The 15373-nt window shown below is 38.9% G+C and overlaps 1 long non-coding RNA gene across 1 annotated transcript; it reads right to left on the bottom strand.

Moving 5' to 3' along the window:
- Window positions 1–5414: 5414 nt before the first annotated feature.
- On the bottom strand, window positions 5415–15112 carry LOC132659921 (uncharacterized). The gene is made up of 3 exons (XR_009600973.1): window positions 14239–15112; window positions 5998–6091; window positions 5415–5589 (listed from the first exon to the last, which is right to left on the bottom strand). It is a non-coding gene; the product is annotated as an uncharacterized LOC132659921 (long non-coding RNA).
- Window positions 15113–15373: the final 261 nt, after the last annotated feature.

Below are 15373 nucleotides of genomic sequence, written 5' to 3'. Positions count from 1 at the left end.
CCTTTTTAGAAAAAGAAGAATCATGAATAGTGTCAGTGTTTAAAAAAGACATCCACTAGCCAGAATCAGGTCAAATATTTTATTTGCCTATCAATTCCTTCCACAGAAGTCAAAGCAAATTCCACAAATTAAATACAGTATAAAGTCTCCAAGATATTGCTAGGAAGAATGTATTTACCCACACTTTTTCATATAGAAAACAGAATTAAACTGAATGAAATGTGAAACATTTCCAAAGCACCCAGGATCTGTGACAAATCTTACATAAAACCGTCTATATCAAGCTGTTTCTTGGTTATGAGGGAATAAATTAGGTGTAGGAAATGCCTGCTGTCTGCATTTCTGATGCCAAAACGCTCTTCTTCAAATCAATAAGTGAAATGGAAGGCAGATCTTGCTCTTAAATATTATGCATAATCTATACAGTTGGACCAGAAAGATTGGTCTTCCTTTCTCTATTTGGTAAATACTATTCTCAATCTGAATTTTTCAGTTTCAACCACACTTTAAACAGAAATGCAAGCTCAGGATGCAATATACTCTTAGGGCTACAGTGTATTTTTTTTAGAACTTAATTTATGTCCTTCAAAGTAAACAAAACTTTTAAAAGCCCACAAAACATATACTATCAAAATAAAGGGTCTGCTTTACAGACAGACAAATAAATTGACAAATTTAAAAGAAGTTAAAGATTCTAATTTTAAAAACAATAAAAAGCTATGAAAATGTAATACTGACCATTTTCATTCCCATCTGGGATCAACTTGATGAAACCATGTTGCTTCTGTCCCCAATTAAGGATATCCTAAGTACAACTGGAATCGCAGACAGAATCGATTGGACTAATATAGATGTTGGCCCCAGTATCGGTTCTTAACCAAAATAACACTGAGTAAGTCAGTTTTCCTTTAGGGCCTCAATTTCGCCATCCTTCAGAGGAAGAAGTCAAATGAGATCGTTGGCACCAGCTCCTTACCTTGTTCCATTTTATCACCATTTATTGTGACATGTGGCTCTCTGTGGCTCTCACACATTCTGCCACAGGCAGGAGCCACAAATTATCTAGGTGGGAAAGCTGGAGGCAGGAGTGGGGTCTGAGTATTTCAATCCCTCCTCCCTCCCTTCTGTTTGGAGAATACTCTGGTCTGCTTTTGGCCTGTCGTAAGATCAGCAGAAATCTCTTTTTAAATACATTATTTAAGGCCACAAACATAACCAAAAGAACAAAAATATAAATATATGCTTAAAAAAAATAGGAAGATGACCAAGACGGTAAATGAGTTAAACATTTACACGCATCAAGGAATAAGGGTCTAAATGAGCCAAACCTCTCATCTTTCATGTGTGAACCAACAGAGGATGCTTCAAGTTGACAAACCAAGATGATAAGGTGAGTGATAGTTGGTATTATGGAGGCAATCGACACAATTCGGATATGAATGGTCACTTACCTTTGATAAATGGGGCTGGAGTGCAGGACCAGGGAGAAGCATTTGAATTTTCATTTCCAAGTGCATGTACTACTTTAGCATCAGTAGTAACAGCAATAATCTATCAGTTTTTTAAAAAATAACTATAAATATTCAGGCCCAACAGTAATTGGCAACTGATTTTAGCATCAGCTGGTGGATGTTATCCAGGAGACTAACTGGTAGTCAAGACCTCTGCGGCAATACAGAGCCTTACTTAGTGGTCACATGGCTCTCAAAGCAGTCTGTGGTCCCCCGGCAGACCCAAGGCCTTTACAGGGCATCTGCATGGTCAGAACTATTTTCATAATAATACCAGTTTATCATAGTCCCTTGTCATTGTGCTGATATCTTCACTGTTTTTGCAAGAGTAATCATGGGTCAAACTGCTGGTGCTTTAACAGAAGTCTCCTGCTCATTGTATTCCCCACCATCACACACTCATTTACAAAGTCAGCTTCAGTTAAGAAAACATGCAACAAGGCAGCAAGAATGATTAATACCATTCCATTTCATCCCCTCAATACCCATCCTTTTAATATTTCTCTGTTTGAAAATGTGACATATACCTGGAGTACCTCCACCATACACTGAAGTAGATAGCTGTCTCAAGGAAAAGCACCTGAGCAATTATTTGAGTTGCAAATTGAACTTCTTTTTTAATTTATTTAATCTGACAAAAACTAGTCGCCTCACTCACAGATCATCATTTTGACTTAAAAGAATGGCAGGAACTATGATTATTCAAACTTGAGAATTTTAAGACGTTTATTAACGAAAAAAGTGAGCCTGTCACTTTAAGAAAAACAATTAACAATAAATAACAGTATTTATTGCCAATGATAAAATTTGAGCTTTCAAGTGAAAATTAGAATGTTGTAGATCTTGTGTGCATTACTTGGAGCTTAACAGCATACTATTATTTAAATACATTATCTGATGAGACTGATGGTGATATTAACAAATACGATCTTTTAATATTATATATTAAAATGTACCAACGTTTGGAAGATCTGAATAGTAAACCAGTATTTTCTAAACAACTGATGTATGAGGTTACAAAAATCATTATATGTAGTGCAACCATTATAATGGTAAAACACCCATTCTTAGGCAAGATAACCTAATAGTTTTTAATGTAGCAGAGTGTGAAAAGGTCTTTGATTTGGTTTCAGATTCCACGTTACAAATAGCCTCTAAGAAAATACCACTTGTCCAGTTTTAGCATAGTATCAAAGAAAAATATCCACAATTACCTGAAAGGCTATAAGTATACACTCCCCTTTCCCAAACACATATTTGTGTAAGCTTAGATTTTCTCTACACACTTCAGCAAAAGCAGCATCAAAGGAGACTGAATGCAAAAACAGAAATCAGAATCCACCTATCTTCTACCTAACCCTCTTCCAACAACACAAGAGAAGACTCTACACATGGACATCACCAGATGGTCAACACCAAAATCAGATTGATTATATTCTTTGCAGCCAAAGATGGAGAAGCTCTATATAGTCAGCAAAAACAAGACCGGGAGCTAACTGTGGCTCAGATCATGAACCCCTTATTGCCAAATTTAGACTTAAATTGAAGAAAGCAGGAAAACCACTAGACCATTCAGGTATGACCTAAATCAAATCCCTTATGATTATATAGTGGAACTGAGAAATAGATTTAAGGGACTAGATCTGATAGACAGAATGCCTGATGAACTATGGATGGAGGTTCGTGACATTGTACAGGAGACAGGGATCAAAACCATCTCCATTGAAAAGAAAGGCAAAAAAGCAAAATGGCTGTCTGGGGAGGCCTTACAAATAGCTGTGAAAAGAAGAGAAGCGAAAAGCAAAGGAGAAAAGGAAAGATAGTCCCATTTGGATGCAGAGTTCCAAAGAATAGCAAGGAGAGATAAGAAAGCCTTCCTCAGTGATCAATGCAAAGAAATAGAGGAGAACAACAGAATGGGAAAGACTAGAGATCTCTTCAAGGAAATTAGAGATACCGAGGGAACATTTCATGCAAAGATGGGCTCAATAAAGGACAGAAATGGTATGGACTTAACAGAAGCAGAATATGTTAAGAAGAGATGGGAAGAATACAAAGCAGAACTGTACCAAAAAGAGCTTTACAACCCAGATATTCTTGATGGTGTGATCTGTCACCTAGAGACAGACATCCTGGAATGTGAAGTCAAGTGGGCCTTAGAAAGCATCACTACGAACAAAGCTAGTGGAGGGAACTGAAATTGAGCTATTTCAAATCCTGAAAGATGACACTGTGAATGTCCTGCACTCAATATGCCAGCACATTTGGAAAACTCGGCAGTGGCCACAAGACTGGAAAAGGTCAGTTTTCATTCCAGTCCCAAAGAAAGGCAATCCCAAAGAATGCTCAAACTACCACACAACTGCACTCATCTCACACACTAGTAAAGTAACGCTCAAAATTCTCCAAGCCAGGCTTCACCAATACATGAACCGTGAACTTCCAGATGTTTAAGCTAGTTTTAGAAAAGGCAGAGGAACCACAGATCAAATTGCCAACATCCGCTGGATCATCGAAAAGGCAAGAGAGTTCCAGAAAAACATCTATTTCTGCTTTATTGACTACGCCAAAGCCTTTGACTGTGTGGATCACAATAAACTGTGGAAAATTCTGAAAGAGATAGGAATACCAGACCATCTGAGCTGCCTTTTGAGAAACCTGTATGCAGGTCAGGAAGCAACAGTTAGAACTGGACATGGAACAACAGACTGGTTCCAAAGAGGAAAAGGAGTATGTCAAAGCTGTATATGGTCACCCTGCTTATTTAACTTATATGCAGAGTACATCGTTAGAAACGCTGGGCTGGAAGAAGCACAAGCTGGAATCAAGATTCCTGGGAGAAATATCAATAACCTTAAATATGCAGATGACACCACCCTTATGGACAAAGTGAAGAAGAACTAAAATGCCTCTTGATGAAAGTGAAAGGGGAGAGTGAAAAATTTGGCTTAAAGCTCAACATTCAGAAAACAATGATCATGGCATCTGGTCCCATCACTTCATGGGAAATAGATGGGGAAACAGTGGAAACAGTGGCAGACTTTATTTTTTGGGGCTCCAAAATCACAGCAGATGGTGACTGCAGCCATGAAATTAAAAGACGCTTACTCCTTGCAAGGAAAGTTATGACCAACCTAGATAGTATATTCAAAAGCAGAGACACTACTTTGCCGACTGAGGTCCATCTAGTCAAGGCTATGGTTTTTCCAGTAGTCATGTATGGATGTAAGAGTTGGACTATAAAGAAATCTGAGCACTGAAGAATTCATGCTTTTGAACTGTGGTGTTGGAGAAGACTCTTGAGAGTCCCTTGCACTACAAGGAGATTCAACCAGTCCATCCTAAAGATCAGTCCTGGGTGTTCATTGGAAAGCCTGACGGTAAAGCTGAAACTCCAATACTTTGGCCACCTCATGTGAAGAGTGTGAATAGCTGACTGAGTGGAAAAGACCCTGATGCTGGGAGGGATTGAGGGCAGGAGGAGAAGGGGAGACAGAGGATGAGATGGCTGGATGGCATCACCGACTGGATGGACATGAGTTTGAGTGAACTCCAGGAGCTGGTGATGGACAGGGAGGCCGGGTGTGCTGCCATTCATGGGGTCACAAAAGTCGGACACGACTGAGCGACTGAACTGAACTGATCTTCTACTAAGCCAAAGATTAAAGAGATTTACAAAGATGTAACCCAACATCACTCTTTTCACTAATTTTTTTGTTTTGGAAAACAGTTATATTTTATTAAAACTATGATCTTGTTATGGGTTTGCCCTTGTTCTTAAATGAATTAATATTTTTGGTTCCTCAGTTTGAATTTCTAGTACAGTAAATATTGATAGATATAACCTTTATAAATTTTGGAGTCATCAATAATTTCGTAAAATGTAAGGGCTCTTGAGACCAAAATACGTGAGAATCACTGGCATAGGAGTTGAAAGTAATTTATGTACCATAAACCAAAACTTATACCATCAAGTAATAGGCTAGAAAGAAGACAGATGGAAAGCCAGACTATACCTTCTATCATCTTCCTATTCCACTCCCAGACTGGACGTTGCCTGGCTGAAGATGAAGAAATACTGGAAAGGGAGAAGAGAGGCAAACATGGGTATGAGTTCAGGACGAGAGATTTTCTCTAAAACTGAGGCTCCAAGAAGAGAGAAAGCTGCATCCTGCTTTCCAAATAAAGGTTTGCCAAACAGCAACCTCCTCTGTGTGCTCTGCCCACTAACGGCTCAGGAACGAAACAGTGGCAACAGGACATGGTGTTCTAGGCGTACAATCTAAGACTGCACAGGTTCCACAGTGGCAAGAATAATATATAAAAGTTCCCATTCTCCATGGGAAGCTGCAGAAGTCACTACGAATGGGCCTTTTTAGATCCAAAGGGACCGTAAGCTAGGACCAGGAGGACATCTAATGAGCTGCGCAGACTGACGACTGCAGGATATGAAGAGCCCAGACCAGGGACGCCAGAGCACACTCACCAAAGGCTAAACTTGATGAGACTCATCCAGTGCCAGTAGAGGACAGATGCGTCTGAGGCCTGGTGTCACCTTCTTCCTCATGTCCAAGACCACCCTGACAAGAAAGGAGAGACGCATTCTTAATTTGGGTGTTTCTACTGCTGTCCATTCGCTAAGTCATGTCCAACTCTTTGAAACCCCATGTACTGCAGCGTACCAGGCACCCCTATACTCTGCTGTCTCCTGGAGTTTGCTCAGATTCATGTCCATTGAGTCAGCGATACTATCTAACCATCTCATCTTCTGCCACTCCCTTCTTTTGCCTTCAACCTTTTCAGCATCAAGGTCTTTTTCAGTGAGTTGGCGCTTTGCTTCAGGTGTCCAAAGTATTAGACCTTCAGCTTCAGGATCAGTACTTCTAATGAATATTTGGTGTTGATTTCCTTTAGGAGTGACTAGTTTAACCTCCTTGCAGTCCAAGGGACTCTCAAGAGTCTTCTCCAATACCACAATTCAAAAGTCTTTGGCTTAATTCTTCATTGTTTCTAAAACAGAATTAAAAATCCCTAAAGTGATGAAATAGATCTAAAATGGGACAGTCATTGAAAACTAAACAAAGCTACATTTCTGCACAGGTTGTAGATTATACCCACTATAATAGCAGTCTATCCAGGTTCAATTAGCAACAGTGGAGATGCACAGAAGAACAAGCAGCCAGGGTCAAGAGTGCGGCTGGACTTCCTCAGGAAGAGCCAGGCGTAGGCATGGTGACTTACTAGGCATGAGTGTGCAGATGGAGCACACTTGCAGATTTTTATCTTCCTACAAAATAAGCTGTTCTGTCCTATGGTGGACACAGTCTTGTGTAATATTGCCCTGAGTGTGGGCTGAACCTGTAGCCATGTTGGGAACCTGTAGCCACTCTCTTTTGATTAGCATACCCCACATTCAATCTGTCAAGACACCAACTCCACAGCTGCTCTGAGATAACTTCTTCTTTAACTTGGATATCTTGCCCGCTTCCATCTCTGTTCTAATAATCTACTGTCAACTCCATACCCAAAACAACCGTTTTACAGATTAAGTACTCCTATGTTAAATATCCTGCAGCAGCTCTCCTTTCCAGAGTCTAAGGTCTTCCGTGACCTGATGTCCATTGCCTTGGAGATGACGGTTCACCTCGCACCTCCTTCCCTCTGCGACAGCTGCACCGGTTTCCGTGCTGACTAACATGCAGCCCCTGCGCTGATGTTCCCTCGGCTGTCCACAGGGTCAGCTCCTGCAGTTTTTCTGAGTCCCTGCTCAAATATCATCTTTTTTAAAAAAAGCCAGCATCAACAACCTTACAGAAAATTTCACTTCCCTCGGTTCTCCTGATTCCCATTTCCCTGATCTAATTTGTGTTTTGCCATAGTACCTATAATCTTATAACTAATTGTGTAGCTTACTGATTTAACAACATTGTTGTCGTCTTCTCCTACTCAAATAAGCTTCATGAAGACAAATGCACTTGTTTTCTTTCATCACTGCATCCCCACATTCATGTATGTCATCTCTGACATGTAATAGGCACTCAATAAATACTTGCTGAATTAATTAAATTTAGCAATAAATGGGGAAGAATAAAAGCAAAGGATGATGGTTTTAACATGGCATATTTTCTTCCATTTAAGCCTCAGAAAAAAGTATAACTTTTACCAATCAATAAATTTGGTAAAGATACATATTTCCACAATCAAGCAAAGACTTAAAAAAATATGTCTCTCTTCTAAATAATAAAAAACGAGTTCAGACTTTAAATAATAATGAATTTCTAACAGAACTAAAATTAGCAAAGTAACTTTTTCAAATATAAGATGAAAAAAACCTCTAGCCTTTAAGTAGTGTTTTGTATTTACTAAATTATTTGTATAAATTACCTGAACAATTATTCTAAAAGGAGATATTGCTAGCTTCCTTTATAGATGAAGAAACGGGTATGGAAAGGACAGATAACTAAACCAATATCACACCAGAAGCAAAGTCAAAAATTTGAGATTTGAGCTCAGATTTAAATTTATCTTATACCTAACATCATTCTTTCTCCTTTACAAAACCTGGCAGTTAGAAATTGGGGACCTGAGCGAGATTACACTCAAATCCCAGAGCTAACCTTGGGTTAATTATATTATTTTCCTGTGCTTCGATTTACTCATTTATATCAGTAAATGGAGATAATACTATAATTTCATTCAATTATTGAGACAAAGAAATGACTTAATGAGCACGTGTAGACTCAATAAATATTAGTTATTACCATTATTATCACTATTATTATAATTATTACCTCTAGAAGGTAATAACAAATAATTGTTCTTTTCAGAATCCCTTTATTGTCTGCTCATATTTCCATCTTTAGACATCCTCAGTCATTACTGTTCAGTACTTTAAAGAATGATGATTGCTCATTATTAGAGAAATGCAAATCAAAACTATAATCAGATATCACCTCACCCTGGTCAGAATGGCCATCATCAAAAAGTCTACAAACAATAAATGCTAGAGAGGCTGTGGATAAAAGGGAACACTCATGCACTGTTGGTGGGAATGTAAACTGATACAGCCACAATGGACGAGGGTATGGAGATTCTTTAAAAAACTAGGAATAAAACCACCATAGGACCCAGCAATCCCACTCCTAGGGATATACCTTGAAGAAACCAAAACTGAAAAAGACACGTGTAGCCCAATGTTCACTGCAGCACGATTTACAATAGCTAGAACATGGAAGCAACCTAGATGGCCATCAACAGATGAGTGGATAAAGAAGCTGGGGTACATATACACAAAGGAATACTACTCGGCCATAAAAAACACATTTGAATCATTTCTAATGAGGTGGGTGAACCTACAGCATATTATACAGAGTGAGGTAAGTCAGAGAAAGATAAATATTGCATAGTAATACATATATGTGGTATCCAGAAAGATGGTACTGATGAATTTATTTGCAGGGCAGCAGTGAAGAAACAGAGAACAGACTTACGGACACAGCAGTGTGGGGAGGGAGGAAGGAGAGGGTGAAATGTATGGGGAGAGTAACATGGAAACTTAATTACCACATGTAACACAGAGAGTCAATGCGAATTTGCTATATGACTCAGGGAACTCAAACAAGGGCTCTGTAATAACCTAGACTGGTGAAATGGAGAGGAAGATGGGAGGGAGGTTCAAGGAGGGGACATATGTATACCTATGGCTGATTCATGCTGATATTTAGCAGAAAACAACAAAATTCTGTAAAGCAATTATCCTTCAATTAAAAAATAAGTATTTTTTAAAATAAGAATGATGAGTATTTCAAAATTTTCATTGCTTTTATCAAATGTACTGAATTCCAGGGATCTCTTTCAGGACTCTTCTGATTTCTAAGACATATTATCCATTTGTATAAATTACCATACAAGTAAAAGGCTTTTAAATTAAAGAAATACAAAAGCCATTTCTCTGACATTAACTCTACTTGATTTGCTATAAATTTACTTGGAGAGAATAAACACCTACTAAAACATCTTATATAGTAAATTGGGGTATTTTAATACCACGTAAATTCTTTCATTTTCATTTTAAAAAAGAGTGTTAAGATTTTTCTAGATTCAGCTCAAGCTAAAATTTTTCAGAGTATTGTATGAGTCCTCTCAGTTATTTGAAGATCAAACTGAAATTACTTAATATAATCCTTACAGTCTCAAGAATATGTAAACCTCTGATATTGAGATTTAAGACAGTAAAGATCTATTTCAATTATAAACATTGACTAATAGCAATCAGTTTCAAAGTTTGCCACAAAATGTTCTCTGTAAAATGATTTCCATTATAAAAACTTGAAATATATTGTCATAGGACGGAAAAAAACTCTCAGTTTAAAACTTTTGGCAAAGACAGAGGTAAGATATGCCCCAAATCAAAAAATACATTTTTGTTTTAATATACTAGCTGGAAATTTTCCGTTTGAACGCTGTGTATAATTTCCAACAAAATTTTTTTTCACTTTTACCATCACAGTTTCTTCATTCAACAAACACTCACATTCACGGATCAAGTATTGCTATGGGTAAGATGAATATGATTACATCCTTGTCCTCTGGTAAACTGAGCAAAAATACTTCATTTCTCCAAGAGAATAACTCTCCACTTCCATACAGTTCAGATTAAAAATGTATCAACCTAAGCACTTTAGATAATAGGTAATAAATTAAATCTCTATTTGATTAATATAGCATTTTTTAAACCCATACATCAAATTTGCATATAAAAGTACATGATATTTCAATTATATTATTAGAATCTGCATCTGGGAAAAGTTGTTCCTTTTATAAGGTTTTTAACATTCAGTATGGATATTTACTGTATAAAATTGAAGTCCAGAGGGTAGGTTTGTAGAGCCATTATATATTCTGACATTTTCACGTTATTATCCACACATTCAATAAGTGAATGTATAAATACTCATGCGCAATAATAAATGAATGTATTTAATTTTAAACATACTTGTTCAATTCTTTTCCCATCTAGGTTACTGCAATGAGTAGAGTTCCCTTTGCTAGACAGTAGGTCCTTGTTGGTTATCTATTTTAAATACAGTAGTATGTATATATCAATACATGGATTTATGTGAAAAACTGAATCACTTTTGCTATACACCTGAAATTAAAACATTGCAAATTAACTATGTGGTACATGCATGCTCAGTCATGTCTGACTTTTTGCCACCCCATGGGCTGTAGCCCGCCAAACTCCTCTGTCCATGGGATTTTCCAGATAAGAATACTGGAGTGGGCTTCCATTCCCTTCTCGGGGGAACATTAACTATACTCCAATATTTAAAAAAAAGAAAAAAAACTAGTGTTAGACAGATTTGATAGGATACCAGTGCCACCTAGTGGCCTCATAAAAAAAGGCATGCTTGCCTTTTTCATCCTATTAAGTTTTACATAAACATAAGCTTATCTTTTTGGAGAAGGAAATGGCAATCCACTCCAGCATTCTTGCCTCGAGAATCCAGGACGGGGAGCCTGGTGGGCTGCCGTCTATGGGGTCGCACAGAGTCGGACACGACTGAAGCGACTTAGCAGCAGAAAGCTTTTCACTGATACAGGTGTCAATAATATTTACAGCACTAGAGTAAATGTTTGACATCACAAACATCTATAAAGTATGTTATAAGAGAAAATAAAGGAAAACACAGAATTTTAGCAAGTGACCATTTTCAACTTACATTAATGTCAAGTATATAAGCATTAGATATTTTATAAATATTAGCTTATATAGTATAAAACAGTAATAAGATCTTTCAGTTTAATATACTATATTTATATATTATGTATTAAATAATTTTATTTTGCATAAAGGCACGATAGTAAAAAAATATATAAGGCTTTATTAGTAAATAGATTAAACCAAAAATCAAGGATTACATGCTGTCTGTCTGAGAAGGAAAGAAAGAAAAAACTTTGAGATGTTAACTATTTAATAAAACAAGAGTGCAACATCTCACTGATACGCACATTTCTACAACCAAGGCAAGCAATCGTTCTTGAGGTGACGGAGGCCAATTTAAGATCACTGAACATCCGGCAACTGCAGTTTGTCATCCTAACCAAAAAATGTCTCAGCAGGTTTCTTGCTAAACCTCCCAATATATATGTGTGTTATAGATATTTCAAGTCATTTACTCCAGTGCCGCACCTCCAAAATTTGACTCACCGTCACCTCAAAATTCATTCATCCTATTCACATTTTCAGTGATCCTCACTTGGCCATGTGTTGTCATCCCTCTTCACTTAGCTTAAATTTCATGGCAAATTAATGTGATCCCTTCTATTTTTTTTTTCTTTGCCTTCTTTCACTTTGTTTACTTTCTTGGCAAACCTCCACCTGAGTTAATTCCAACTCTGTGTCAGCTTTACACCTACACCTTTGCAGCTAAGCTTGCTGTGGAAAAATACACAATCATGCTAGTTTTTTATTTGTGCATGCTAAGCCACTTCAGTCGTATCTGACTTTTCTGGGACCCTATGGACTATAGCCCACCAGGCTCCTCTGTCAATGGGATTCTCCAGGCAAGAATACTGCAGTGGGTTGCCATGCCCTCCTCCAGGGGGTCTTCCTGACCCAGGGATCGAACCCATGTCTCTTACATCTCCTGCATTGGCAGGGGCTTTCTTTACTAGTGCCACCTGGGAAGCCTCCAGTTGTTTGTTTGTTTGTTTTAATGTATTTAAATTCATTATAAGAACTGAAGTGAGCCCCTCGTGTGACACAGGAACCCTGCTACATTTCTTAGTCTATTCACACTATCCCCAAACCATAACTTCTCCTCTCTCCTCAAACATCCAACACTCCCTTCCCCATCCTCACACTCCGTTGATGACCTTGCTTTGTATGACTCTGAAAAAAGGGAAAAATTGAATAGAAGAGGCCATTCAAAAGTTCACACAGCATATCACTCACCAGTATCTTGCTCCTGCTTCAATGGACGAACTGTTTGAACTACCATTTAAGCTACTCCTGCTTCCTGCACAAGATCCCACCTCATCAACCAGGTAATTCACCAGCTCGCTCTTGCATAACCAGTTTTCTTCATTTCTACTGGATCATTCCCATCAGAATACAAACACTCTTTACATTCTCCCATGCTTAGAAATTAACCCACCCTTGATCTCACATCCCTCTGAAATACTGTCCTATTTCTCATCCCCTTTATAGTGTAATTCCTCAGATGAGTCATCCAAATCCATGGCCACTGACTGTACTCCTATTCTGAAACGATTCTTTATTTTATCTATGTATTGCTGATTGACCATGCTGCATTAGTCTCTGATGTACAGCAGTGACTCAGTTACCTGTATTTGTTTCTTTTTTTCACATCCTTTCCTATTACAGTTTATCACAGGCTATTGAAGACAGCTCCCTGTGCTATGCAGTAGGGCCTTATGGTTTATCCATTCTATTTATAACAGTTTGTATCTTCTAATCTCAAACTCCCAACCCATCTCTCCAATACCCCCTCCCTGCCCCGTGGCCACCACAAGACTCTTCTCTATGTCTGTGAGTCTATTTCTATATGAAACTCTTCTTAACAAGGTCCTATTCTTAACTGACCTCCACACAGTAAATCCGACGGTCATTGCTCAACTCCCATTTTACTCGTATCATGAGTACCATCACTCTCTCTTATTTGAAAGCCTTTCTCGACTTTCAGGATACCCCACGCCTCCTTGCTTCACTTCTCAACCTCCTCGCCTGGCTCCTGATAGTTTTCCTGGTAGATAAATGTGGACATGCCCAAGGGCTCACTCTTTGATCCTATTTTCTGTCTATATGTTGTCCCGATATTAGCATCCAATCTTGTGGCTCTAAGTGCCACTGTGACAGCTCCCATATTTGTTTCTCCAGCCCAGATCTCTTCCGAGAACTCCGTACTCGTATAGTGAACTCCTCACTCAACTAACAATTCTACGTGAATGTTTAAATGGCATCTCAAACCTAACACGTACCAAACTGTGTTCCTGAGTACACCTCCCCTCAAACTTGCTACTCCTTAGTCATCATCATCTCAGCAAATAATCAGAAATCTTGGAGCCATTTTTCTCTTTTCTCTTCCCTTTCTCTTATATCCTGTATCCAATCTGTCATCAAATACTGTCCACTCTACCATAAAAATACATCCAGAGTTGAATCATTTATTTCTTCCGCTAGTACCACTCGGCCAACATCACTCTCATCTGAATCAGTGCACTGGCTTAACTAGTTTTTCCTGCTCCAACCCTATTTCCACCACTGCTCTTTCTCTGCTCAGTTACTAACATGACTTTTCAACATGTAAATCCAAAGTCATATCATGTCACTTCTCTATTCAAAACTCTCCAATGGCTACCAGATTTCCTCAAACAAAAAACCCTAAAAACTGAACAATGACTTATAAGGCACTAGGTAGCTTATTACCTTTCTAACTTCACTTCCTTACTCCACTCCAGCCAAACTGATCTCATTTCTGTTCCTTGACTTTACCAAGGATGTGAGTTATTGATGGCTGAATAGCAAATTACCCCCAAACTTACTCACTTAAAAAACCCTCATCTCACACATTGGTCAGGAAATCTAAGTATGACCTAGCTGGATTCTCTGCTTCAGCATCTGTCACAGACGGCAATAAACAGCTACAGCTATAGTCATCTCAAGGCTCGGCTTGTTTAAAGATTCATTTCCAAGCTTGCTTACCTGGCTGTTGACAGGATTCTGTGAGCTATTGGTCTGGCAGCCTCAGTTCCTTTACTGAATGTGGGCCACAGGTCATTCTCTGTTCTTTGCCACATACACCTCTCCAATACAGAATTAAGAGAAAGAATGGGGCAAGACACAGGTCAGAGTCTTTTATTACCTAACCACGGAAGTAACATCTCAACTCTTCACCACTCCAGCGAAGGGGACTGCAGAAGGGAGGGAGTGACATGAATGGGGCTCACTAGGAGCCTTGTAAAAGGGTGTCCACCACACAGGTTTGGTGCCACTCAGGGAGCACTGGTCACTTAGACTATTCTTCTTCCAGATAGCAGCATGTTTCACTCCCGCACCCTTTTCAAGCCTTTGACCTAATGTCACCTGCTCAGTGAGACCTTCCGTGAACACTCTTTTTAAATTACAATCCCTACCCCTCAAAGACTTTTCATCCTCTTCCTGATTTGTCTCCACAGCACTTACCGACTTTAACATACCATATGATTTACTTATTGTGGTCGGTTTCTATGCTGTCAGCTTAGTTAAGCTGGTAGTACATTTTCACTTCCTTTCCTGCAGAGTTCTGGGTCAGCATGAGCCACAGAGGCATTCTGCCTGAGATCTGACAGGTGGAAGCGGTCATGTACTTTTAACCAGGAGGGCCAGTGCAGGGTACAACGCCCTGCTGCACATCGTGCATGCTGTCGCCTCTTCAGTCAGCTCATCTTGTAGGTGTGGGGCAGCAGCCCGGTCCCAACCTTCGGCTCCAGGGCTTCTCTTCCAATTTCAGCCACTCTTGAGTCTGTGACAAAGGACTGGCTCCTTGGGCAGATCACCTCCGTCTTCAAAGGTGAACTGCGGGAATCAGGGAGAAATCAATACAAATTCCAACCCATTCCCCCAGGTCCCAGCTCATCCTTGAAGTCCCCTCCACCTAACCATTTGCGATTTGACTTTGGGCAGTAGTCCTGCTCCTCTGACAACTCCAACATTACTTGGTATCTTTTTTCTGCCATTAAAATCTGTAAGCTCTGCGAGTAAAAACTTGGATCCACTTTGTTTACTGCTCTTACCCCAGCACCTAGAACAGGGCCTATGAATGGTATGTAGTAGGAATTAATTACACATTTCCTAATGA

Source organism: Ovis aries, chromosome 6 (assembly GCF_016772045.2).
Source record: "Ovis aries strain OAR_USU_Benz2616 breed Rambouillet chromosome 6, ARS-UI_Ramb_v3.0, whole genome shotgun sequence".
NCBI lineage: Eukaryota > Metazoa > Chordata > Mammalia > Artiodactyla > Bovidae > Ovis > Ovis aries.
Note: the sequence above shows the minus strand (reverse complement) of the source record. Positions and strands in the feature narration are given on the sequence as shown.